Below are 10,588 nucleotides of genomic sequence, written 5' to 3' on the forward strand. Positions count from 1 at the left end.
TGTAGATCACATTGTGCTCTCTGCTATAAAGTCAAGGTGGAAGCATATATTGTTAAATGGACAGCTCTTCTCTGAACAACTTTACATTTTATAGTTATAGTACATTCCTTTGTTATCAGAGATTCCACCACCATATGGGTCAACATTATCCATAGCTTAAAATTCCACTCTGTTAGCTAGTTTCCATCTCTTGGAGTCACTGCAACCAAAAACACAACAGAAATTTAATAAAGCCTATCGAGTTAATAAATGAAGTGATTTGGATATAAATAATATTTAAAGGAATGATTTTAGTCATAGAAGGCCATTTGATCCAATGAGAATTGCTGAATGCATTTCAACTTAAGTTTTCATCAGTTGCTATTTCATAACATGCAGAATGTCCTTACCAGTTGAGAAGAGTTTTGAAGCTGCAAGTGATCCTTTATCAATACAGACTGTAATAAATGAGAAAATGGAATCCTGCACGTTCTGAAAAACGCACAGATGTAGACTGACATTGAAAAGTGTTCAGCAGTTTTCATTAGGTCAAGAACTGTGCAGATTGGGCCGGTGGAGGGGGAGCAAGACAGAGCAATAATGGGTGCATTTGCACAAAACACAACCCCCTCGGGGGTGACAGGCTATGCACTGTGGGTGTTTTTGCAAATAACTCACACAGCGCACAAATGGCCTCCTTTATATATTTCCTGTCAGTTATTCACAGTTGCACACTGGCTATTCAAATATAAAGAGGCTTGCCTTGGTTGGAACCTTGTATGTTGCAGCTGTCAAACATATGTACACTATATACACTGTATATAGACTGTTTTGACAGCAACAGTTTGACAGTTGACAGGCGGGGAAACAGGGTGTAGATCGCCCCCTTAGCAGGGTTATCCCCAGGGCTCAAAGAGTTGCCAGGACCCTTTGGGTTGTCCTGCTAAGAATCCCTACCTGCATAAGTCCCAGCAACCCTGAGAGATTATTTGTTGTTATTCTCCTTATTCTTTTTTGTTCTTCTTAAAAGGACTTTTAATAACAATAAAGAAAAAAAAGTCCCTCTTGGCTTTCAGGCACCCAGTAGGCAGTAGCACTGGAAAGTCCCATGGGAGGAAGTCCTGTTTAAGTCCTCCAAAGGTCTTTCCCAGGAGCTCAAGCAGCTGGAGAAACTGAGGACACAAGTGGGGGGAATAGTAAAAGAAATGCCCTAACCCCGGTGCCAGCTTGTCTGGCAATGGGGGGGCACTGTGGGTGGGTGGGGAGAGAAGAGGTGGCTGGTGCCTATTGGTCACCCCCTCATGGCACCATCAGGCCGGGGAGGTGCCAGCAGAGCCCTTTTAACCTCTGCACCCCCTCCCAAACCAGCTCTCTCACTCTCTCATCTCCCTCCCTCCCTCCCTTAAGCAGTGTGGGTTTATACTGGTTGCCCTTTTGGGAGCCATGTAGGAATTTTTGGCTCACAGTACAATTGGCCCTTAACTGTGTGTCTTTTTGCCTACTTCACACTGTTATTGGGACTAGGGTGTCCAGTAGGCGAATTTGGTACAATCTCTCTTAGGTCACTTTTCAGTTTGCGGCTACGATGGGCAAAAGCAGAAAGAGATTAGGGGTGGTGTGCATGTAGAGGCACCTTATGGTGACAGGTGATGCCTGAGGCCCCCCGAATGGGTTGTGCAGATTGGTGGGGGGATGAGGGTTGCCTGGGAGTAGGGATGGACAAAAGGGACTTACCTTGTCCCGCAGCTTGCTTCATGGTGGGGGGGGAGGTGCTTCGGTTCTCCCCCCGAAGTTCAGGCGAGGGGGGGAGGCGCCCCGCCTCGCCCGGCCGAAATTCAGGCCGGGGGGGGAGGCGTCCCATCCCTTGCCGGCGAAATTCAGGCCGGGGAGGAGCTCCCCATCTCCCCGGCCATGAAAAAAAAGTAAACACACACACACACCTGTGATAGGCTACATAACGATTTGCGTAGCCTATCACAGCTAGATTTCCAAAGTCAGCCATGATAGGCTACGTAAATTGTCACATAGCCTATCACGGGTGACTTTGAAAAAAAAAAAGCACGTACGCAAATGGCGGCGCCCCATGGGCACCGCCATTTGCGTGCCTTATTTTGGCACGTCTAGTCTACGTAAAGATTTACGTAGACTACGGCGAAAATAAGGCCAACGCAAATAGTGTTCCCTTATTTTCGCCGTAGCCTACATAAATCTTTACGTAGACTAGACGTGCCAAAATAAGCAATGCAAATGCGTACGCGCTTTTTTTTTTATTTGCGTACGCGCTTTTTTTTCCCCCCAAAGTCACCCGTGATAGGCTACGTGACGATTTACGTAGCCTGTCACAGCTAACTTTGGAAATCTAGCCATGATAGGCTACGTAAATCGTCACATAGCCTATCATGGGTGTGTGTGTTTTTTTTCCCTGTACTTTTTTATTTTGTAATGGTGGCAGCAGCAGCCGGTCGGGAGACCGGCCGCCGCCCCCGCCCCTGCCAAAACGCCGCCGAACCGTTGCCGGGACCCGCCGCTGAGAGGGACATTCGCCGAAGGTAAGTCCCATCCCGGGGGGGCGGGGGGCCGGCGGAGAATTTCCCCAACACTTTCTGGGGGCCAAATGCGTAGGCACTCGGCCTCCCGAAGATTCGTGGAGAAATTCTCTGCCATCCTTGCCTGGGAGACCAACCCTCCTCACTCAACACTGAGGCACCAGGAGTGGGTGACAGGGGAAGGTCTACCTCCCCCAGAAGGGGCAGTCCAGAGGGGTGGCGAGATCAATGCCACCCCTCAGGCTGGGTGTGTTTTCACCCATGAAGTGCCAGCTAGTCGCGGGCACAGTCAGCTGCCCGTCTTAGGTACCCCTTTGCAGACATTATCTATCAAATGTGGCCCAATTTTCAACCCAAGCCTTGTTGTTTGACTCTTCTTTGACCCATCTCTGCTTGCAAAGAGCACACATACCCCTCTGCCACCTCCTTACAGTAAAGTAACCACAAAAGCCCTGCACCCTGAGAAATTTCAGAGACATTCTCAACATCCCAATGAAAGAGGCCAAAAAGCAACTACCTCTTCTGAAGGGAAACAAAGAGGTTGCAAATGGACAGGTGGGGTTTTGCCACAGCACTAGTAATGACCATGGGGAAGTTTGGTCATTCCCTCTCTTTAAACTCAAAGCATAGCAATGGTGGGCCCTAACTTTGACCCCACCAAATGCATTGCTTTAAGTCCATTTTATTCTGCAAAGCTGTTAAATGATAAAAGGCCCCTGTCAGCTTGAAAATTGGTCCAGGTTTGAATGCCACTTTAGTGATTCATCTTAAGAACAGCAGTGATTTAATACGTATGAAAAGCTCACATAAAAAATAGACTCTTATCTGTTTCACAGTGCACTGTGTGTTTGGAAAAACAAACAAACCAGAAGCCAGACTCAACAAACTAATACTGCAATCATAAGCATACTTAGTAAGACGTAATGCTTAACAAATCAGTGAGGATTTTTATTTGAGTAAACATGCTTAAGACTGTGCTGCCCATGAGTAAACACAGAGCTAATTTATACACATTAAAGATAGTGATTCTAAGGCGCAAACCTGTCAAAAGTAATAGCTGTAACAGCTCCAAATCAGGTACCTAGTAATACAGAAGAATGATTTGAACCCAGGCACCCCTTAATTACAGGCTAAAGAAGAGCAAGGAAAAGCAATCTTCACCGCATCATCAGACTTGAGCATGTTATACATATACTGCAATAATGCTGGAAGTCAGTGCCAACAAGATTATTTGCTCTCCCAGGTCAAGGAATACATTAAGCCTAGGTTGTATATGCTGGCTTTGGACCTAACTTTTGTATAGGTAGTAGGAATGACTGCAAGAATCAGCAAGCCTCCAAGATAACTTTTCTTGATTCAGCACACTAGGGATGTCAGAGAAGTCCGCCCAAAAGTTAAACGGGATTGAATTCTGACACATCCGGTCCGCGGAACCCTCCCCGGAATGGGGCGCCCTGGTCTACTCGGACCGGAGTTCATGTGGACTCTTTTTTTTCTCCGCCAAAAATTTTACGAAAGTATTTACGAAGGAAACTTCACAAATTGGAATGAAAGAAATAGACAGTGAAAGGGATTTTATGAAAGAATTTAATAAATACACTGTTTCCTGCAATGATGCACCTTTCTTTCACGGGGAGGGATGGGGTCACGAAATGCACGTAGCCTGCCTGAGTCACAAAGTGCACGTAGCCTCATCTTTTTTTATTGTCTGTGAAGGTGAGGTCAGGTGAGGTCAGGTGAGCGAGATCCCTCCAAGCCACCCCCCCACCCCCCCAGGAAGATAATGTCATTGAGGGGAGGGAACTCACTGACCATTTTCCTTGCCTTTACACATAGGATGGCGGTGTGTGACTGTCCAGCAGCCTCAGTTGCTCCAGTCCAGACTAGGGACCAGCGGCGCCACTACTGCAGACAGAGTGTCTGTGTCCAGCAGTTGCAAGGAGTATGTTTCTGTGTGTCCCCGTTCTACAGCACTGCAGTTCAAACTTTATTATAGTGAAGGTATGTTCTTTCATATGTTTACTTTACCTGAATGTGCCCCTATGTTTAGTGATTTCTGGGTGGGGTGGGGTGGGGTGGGGGGAACAGGGAAGACATCCTCCAGCAGCCTGCATTTAGGCCTTCTGAGAAGGACTCCATCCTCCATCCTCCTGGGCTTTCCAGGATTAATCAATGTGCTTTTCAACTCCAAGAGTCATGTGCCCCTATGTACTTAGTGTTTCTGAGTGATTCTGGGGAGGGCCTGCCTGGGCGGCCAGGCCAGGCCAGGCCAGGCCAACAGCCTGTGTTTAGGCCTGCTGAGAAGGACTCCATCCTCCATCTTCCTGGGCTTTCCAGGATTAATCAATGTGCTTTTCAACTACAAGAGTAATGTGCCCCTATGTACTCAGTGTTAGGGATGTACGAAAGTCACTTACCTTTCTGCAGATTGTGTTGATTGTGGGGGGGGGAGGCATTCCATCCCTCCCACCAGAATCCTCGATGGGGGAGGAGGCAATCCATTCCTCCCCCCCGGAATCCTCCACGGCTGGCGGTGCTCCGCAGCAGCTCCGCGGAGCAGCCGGCCAGGCCCAGCCAGGCCAGAGCCATCGACAGCTGGGTTTCCAGCCATGGAGGGCTCTGGGAAAAAACAAAACCAAAACCCGTGTACGTAAATGGTGGCGGCAATGGCCGCCACCATTTGCGTTCCTTATTTTTGGCTGTCTTAATCTATGTAAATATTTACGTAGACTAAGATGGTGAAAATAAGGGGGAACGCAAATAATGTAGCCGCTGCCATTTGCATCCTGGCAGGGCAGGATTCGCGGCGGGAGGGACAGCGCGCCTCCCTCCCGGCCAGAATTTCAGGGGGGAGGGACGGCACGTCTCCCCCCCGGCCAGAATTTTGGGGGGAGGGACGGCGAGCCTCCCCCCCAGCCAGAATTTCGGGGGGTGGGACAGCACGCCTCCCCCCCACCGCAAATCAACTTTCGGGTTCAGGTAAGTGACCTTCATACATCCCTGTTTACATGTATGTGATATGTACCTCCACGTAAAATAAATAGGGATGTCAGAGAATTCTGCCACGGATCTCAGTGAGGCCGAATGCCAGTGCATTTGGCCCCCTGAAATCCGTGGCGGAATGAAGCCCCCGCCCTCCCAACCCATGAAAGGCACGTGAAACTGAGCACTTACCTGCTGCTGTCCGCGCTGACTTGTGAAAGGCAAGCCATCCTGCGGACGCCATTTGCTTCATCATCATAGCTGTGATAGCTACGTAAATACTTACATAGCCTATCTCAGCTAATGCAGGGACGCCTTTTGCATCCCTGTGGAGGCAGTGATAGGCTACATAAGTATTTACGTAGCCTATCACAGCAAGCCCCCCCCCAAAAAAAAACAGCATATGCAAATGGCGGTGGCTACGGCAGCTGCCATTTGCATTCCCTATTTTTAGCCATTTTAGCCTACGTAAATATTTACATAGGCTATTACGGCGAAAAAAAGGGGAACACAAATAGCATAGTGGGTGCTATTTGCATTCCATTTTTTTCGCCGTAATAGCCTACATAAATATTTACGTAGGCTAAAATGGCTAAAAATAGGGAATGCAAATGGCGGCCACTGTACCTGCCGCCATTTGGGTATGCTGTTTTTTTGGGGGGGTTGGCTTGCTATGATAGGCTACATAAATACTTACGTAGCCTATCATGGCAGCTTTCCTGGATGCAAATGGCAGCGGCCATTTGCGTGCACAGCAGCCCGTCCATGGCCGGAACTCCGGCTGCGGACAGCACTGGTCAGTGGCTCCGCAGAGCCGCCATGGAGCGGATCTGGCCCAGGGAGGATTCTGGGGGGAGGGACGGAGCGCCTCCCCCCCACCGCGAATCCAAGCTCCGCAAAGGTAAGTGACTTTCATACATCCCTAAAAATAAAGCATACTTCATAGCATCAGGGATGCTGACTGACCATCTCCCTATGAGGGAAGCTTACAGCAGCTGGGCTTGGTTGGCTGGGAAAAACATTCTTGTTGCGGTTAACAGTAAGCAAACACAGAGATCATTGTGTACAATGATCTAGATTTAAAAAATTGTATCTGTGGACTTGAACCAAGGAATCGTTAACTTTTTTTAGAAAGAACTTTATATACAAACAGAACAGATCAAAACAAAACACAGAAACAATTCTACCATTGGGCTGGGCACTGGCTGGCTGCAGGCATCAGTTCGGAGGAGGATGCAGTTCCCGCTCTATGGCCTCCACCCTTCTTTGAAGGTCATCACCTGTGTGTAGAAAGAGTAGGGATGTACGAAAGTCACTTACCTTTCCACGGATTATGTTGATGGTGGGGGGGGAGGCGTTCCGTCCCTCCCCCCGGAATCCTCGATGGGGGGGAGGTGATCTGTTCCTCCCCCCTTGAATCCTCCACATTGGGCTTTGCTCTGTGGCAGCTCCGCAGAGCAGCTGGCCAGGCCCAGCCAGGCCAGAGCCGTCCGCAGCCGGATTTCTGGCCACGGAGGGCTCCGGGAAAAAACAAAACCACGTATGCAAATGGCGGCGGCTATGGCCGCTGCCATTTGCGTTCCTTATTTTTGGCCGTCTTAGTCCACGTAAATATTTATGTAGGCTAAAACGGCGAATCAAAAAGGGATGCAAATAGAGGCTGCTATGCTATTTGCGTTACCCTTTATTTTCGCCATCATAGTCTACATAAATATTTATGTAGACTAAGATGGCCAAAAATAAGGAATGCAAATGGCAGCTGTAGATGCCGCCATTTGCATACACGGTTTTTTTTTAAAACCCAGCCATGATAGGCTATGTAAATCTTTACGTAGCCTATCACGTCGGGTTTTTTTTTTTTAACAAGACTGCAAATGGCTGCGACGGCAGCCGGACGGAAGACAAGCCGCCGAAGCCCCCGCCGCTGAAGCCACCGCCGGAGCCTCCGCCGCCTGGAAGATCCGCCCCAGGTAAGTCTCATCCCGGGTGGGATCCATGGGGGGGTGGTGGGTGGCAGGCCATTCTGCCACGGAGTTCGGGGGGCCGAATGCACTGGCATTTGGCCTCACCGAGATCTGTGGCGGAATTCTCTGACATCCCTAAGAAAGAGAAGAATAAAGCACAATGGTAATATGCATCTTGCAGGCAGAGTAGTTAGCTCAGGTGCCATTCTGTAGTACTACTTACAGGTCCTGCTGAGCCTCTGGACGTCTCTCATCAGAAGCATCAGGAGCACAAGAGGAGGGGCTTCATCTGTGGAAGAAGGGTGGCCTTCCTCCACAGATGCTGCTCCTCTTGCTGCTGGCTCTGGCTGCAGTTGGGGCTCTTCGATCTCCTCCTCCTCCTCTTCCTCCTCCTCTTCTTCCTCCTCTCTCCTCTCCCTATCTGTGGCCCTCAGTGCCTCGTCCGCCAGCAAGGCACGATGCGCAGCTGTGGGATGTCACAGTAACAGAATGAATGCATTTATATATGCGATGAGTGAACAAAACCACAGTCATTGATTGATCTGTCTATCACCATCCATACTACCATAAGAACCACTGATTCTGTCCTCCCACCACAAGGTCTAATGATGAGGTGATAATTAGGGAGGCTGATTATACAGTACTGACAGTTTTGGCATGATGGGGACTGTTGGACTTCTGGAAACATGCACAGGATTGCACTTCTGGTCACCTCATTTCTACATTTGCATTGCTATGGTATTTATTTATTCTATTGATGCATTGCATAAATGCCACCTTTTTTTCCTAGCGCAAGGAACCCAAGGCAGCTCACATTATCCTCTTCCTCTCCATTTAACGTTCACAACAACAACACTGAGGTAGGCTGGGGCTTTCTGACTGGGCCAAAGTCACCCAGCGAGCTTCCATGGCTGAGTGGACTATACCCAGATCTCCAAGCTCTCAGATGAACCCTTGCTCATGAGTTGACTTGAGTGCAAAAGACTTGGTAGAAAGGTGGGGTGGGTGGGGTGCAAAAATTCAGCAATCACTACATGAAGAAGGATGACGTGCACACACCGAGAGGCTGGTCTTGTTGCTGCTGGGCTGGTGCCAGTCCCCCTGTGTGCACTGTGGAGAGAATGGCAGCAGCATTTCCCTGGAAATGGACAGCATGTCAGTGTGTAATATGAGTTGTAGCCAGGCCAGCATAATCCTATGCATGTGGTTGTACAGGAAAAAGCAATGCAGTTCCCAGAATCCCTTCTTCAACCAGCCAAAGTGGCTGGAAGATGATGGGACCTTTTTCTGTCCAAGTTGAACAAGCATAGGATTGCAGGCTAAATGTCAGGATTTGTTTGTTTCCACATGAGACCACAAAGAGATAGCTTCATTTTTGGTACACATCCTTGTTTTCATATTTAGTTAAGCTTGATGATGGGATGGGATAAATATAATTTACCAGGCATATGCCTCTGCGAAAATGGGGGCTGGCCTGCCTTGATCCACACTCTGTGGATGTGCCAGTAGTAGGCAGGGGGGGGGTTGACAGCGGTGCCCTCCTCTCAGCAGCAGCCATCCCCTCCCTGATGAAGGACTGCTTCAATGCCTTCCATTTGTTCCGTAATTGTCCCGTCATCCGATGGTGGCCCACTTGCTCCATCCTCCTCTTTATCTGGCCCCAATAAACTTCATTCATTGCGGCAGGAGCAGCTGCCAAACAGCGCTGCCACCACCTTGCTGCTCCTAATGTTAATGAGGAGGGCCTTGGTCTCCTCATGGTCCCACCTCCTGCCAATCACTGGTTAGCCATTTTAGTGCAGCCACACTACTACTACTACACACACACACACACACACACACACACCAGACAGCCACGCACAACCATCACTTAACTACAAACACACAGAGCAATCCAGACAAAAACACCACAATGCACAACTACACACACACACACAAACACCAGACAAAACCACCACAATGCACAAACAACACTGACACAAGCAAATCCAGTAAGCACCACCACTAACACACAACCACCATCACACAATAGAACTCCACCCACAAATCACCACACAGAAGCAAATGCAGATGCAGACGACATTCAGGAAGTTAGCAGGAAGTTGACGAAAGATTTTGCAGAAGCGGAGCTGCAGCCCCATTTTTTTTTTATTTGGGAGACGGTTTTCTGAGGTTAACACGTCCAGTAAATGCAAAGAACATCAAGCGCAAATACACAGAAATTAATAAAATCACAGTCCCTGTCCCTGTCTGAGAAAACAAAGTGGCAATGAAAAAAAAAAAGCGTGAACAATTATGAAAATAGCAGAAAAGTTCCTGCCAAGGCAATCACAACAATGGCGAGTGCGGTGGAAGTTACGGGGGGATTCCCACCTAGGGAGAAAATACGTAAGCAATCACAACAAACAATGGCGAGTGCGGCGGAAGTTACATAGGGTCAATTCCGGCCAACGGAAACTACGTAAGTATTTGAGAAGAATAGTCTTTCGCGGGATGGCGGAATGGGACAGGCGGCTGTTGGCGTGGAGGATTTTTCAATGGTTGTTGCGGATTTATTTACGTAACTTCAGAGGCGGAAAAAAACCCAGAGGATTTTGGGGGGTTGCGGTAGGGATGGGGGAGAATTTCTCCCCGAAACTTCGGGGGGGCGAGTGCCAATGTATTCGGTCCTCCAAAGGTTGTTCAGGGAGAAATTCCCCCCCCCCCGGGATGGGACTTACCTTTCACGAATGTTCCTCCCGGCAGCAGGTCCCGGCGGCGGTTCAGCAGGTCTTCGTCAGGGGTGGGGGCGGCAGCCGGTCTTTTGACCGGCTGCCGCCGCCGCCATTACAAGAAAAGTAAAAACAAAACAAAAACGCCCCTGTGATAGGCTACGTAATGATTAACGTAGCCTATCACGGCTAAATTTGCAAAGTCAGCCGTGATAGGCTACGTTAATCGTCACGTAGCCTATCACGGGTGACTTAAAAAAAAAAAAGTGCGTAAAGCTAATGGCGGCCCCCATAGGGAGCCGCCATTCACGTTCCTTATTTGGTCGCTGTAGTCTACATAAAGATTTACGTACACTACGGCGAAAATAAGGACAACGCAAATAGCCAAAATGTGATTTTCGCCATA

The sequence above is a fragment of the Heloderma suspectum genome, chromosome 6, assembly GCF_057233095.1.
Source record: "Heloderma suspectum isolate Gila_16-S chromosome 6, 16-S_ref, whole genome shotgun sequence".
Lineage (NCBI taxonomy): Eukaryota > Metazoa > Chordata > Lepidosauria > Squamata > Helodermatidae > Heloderma > Heloderma suspectum.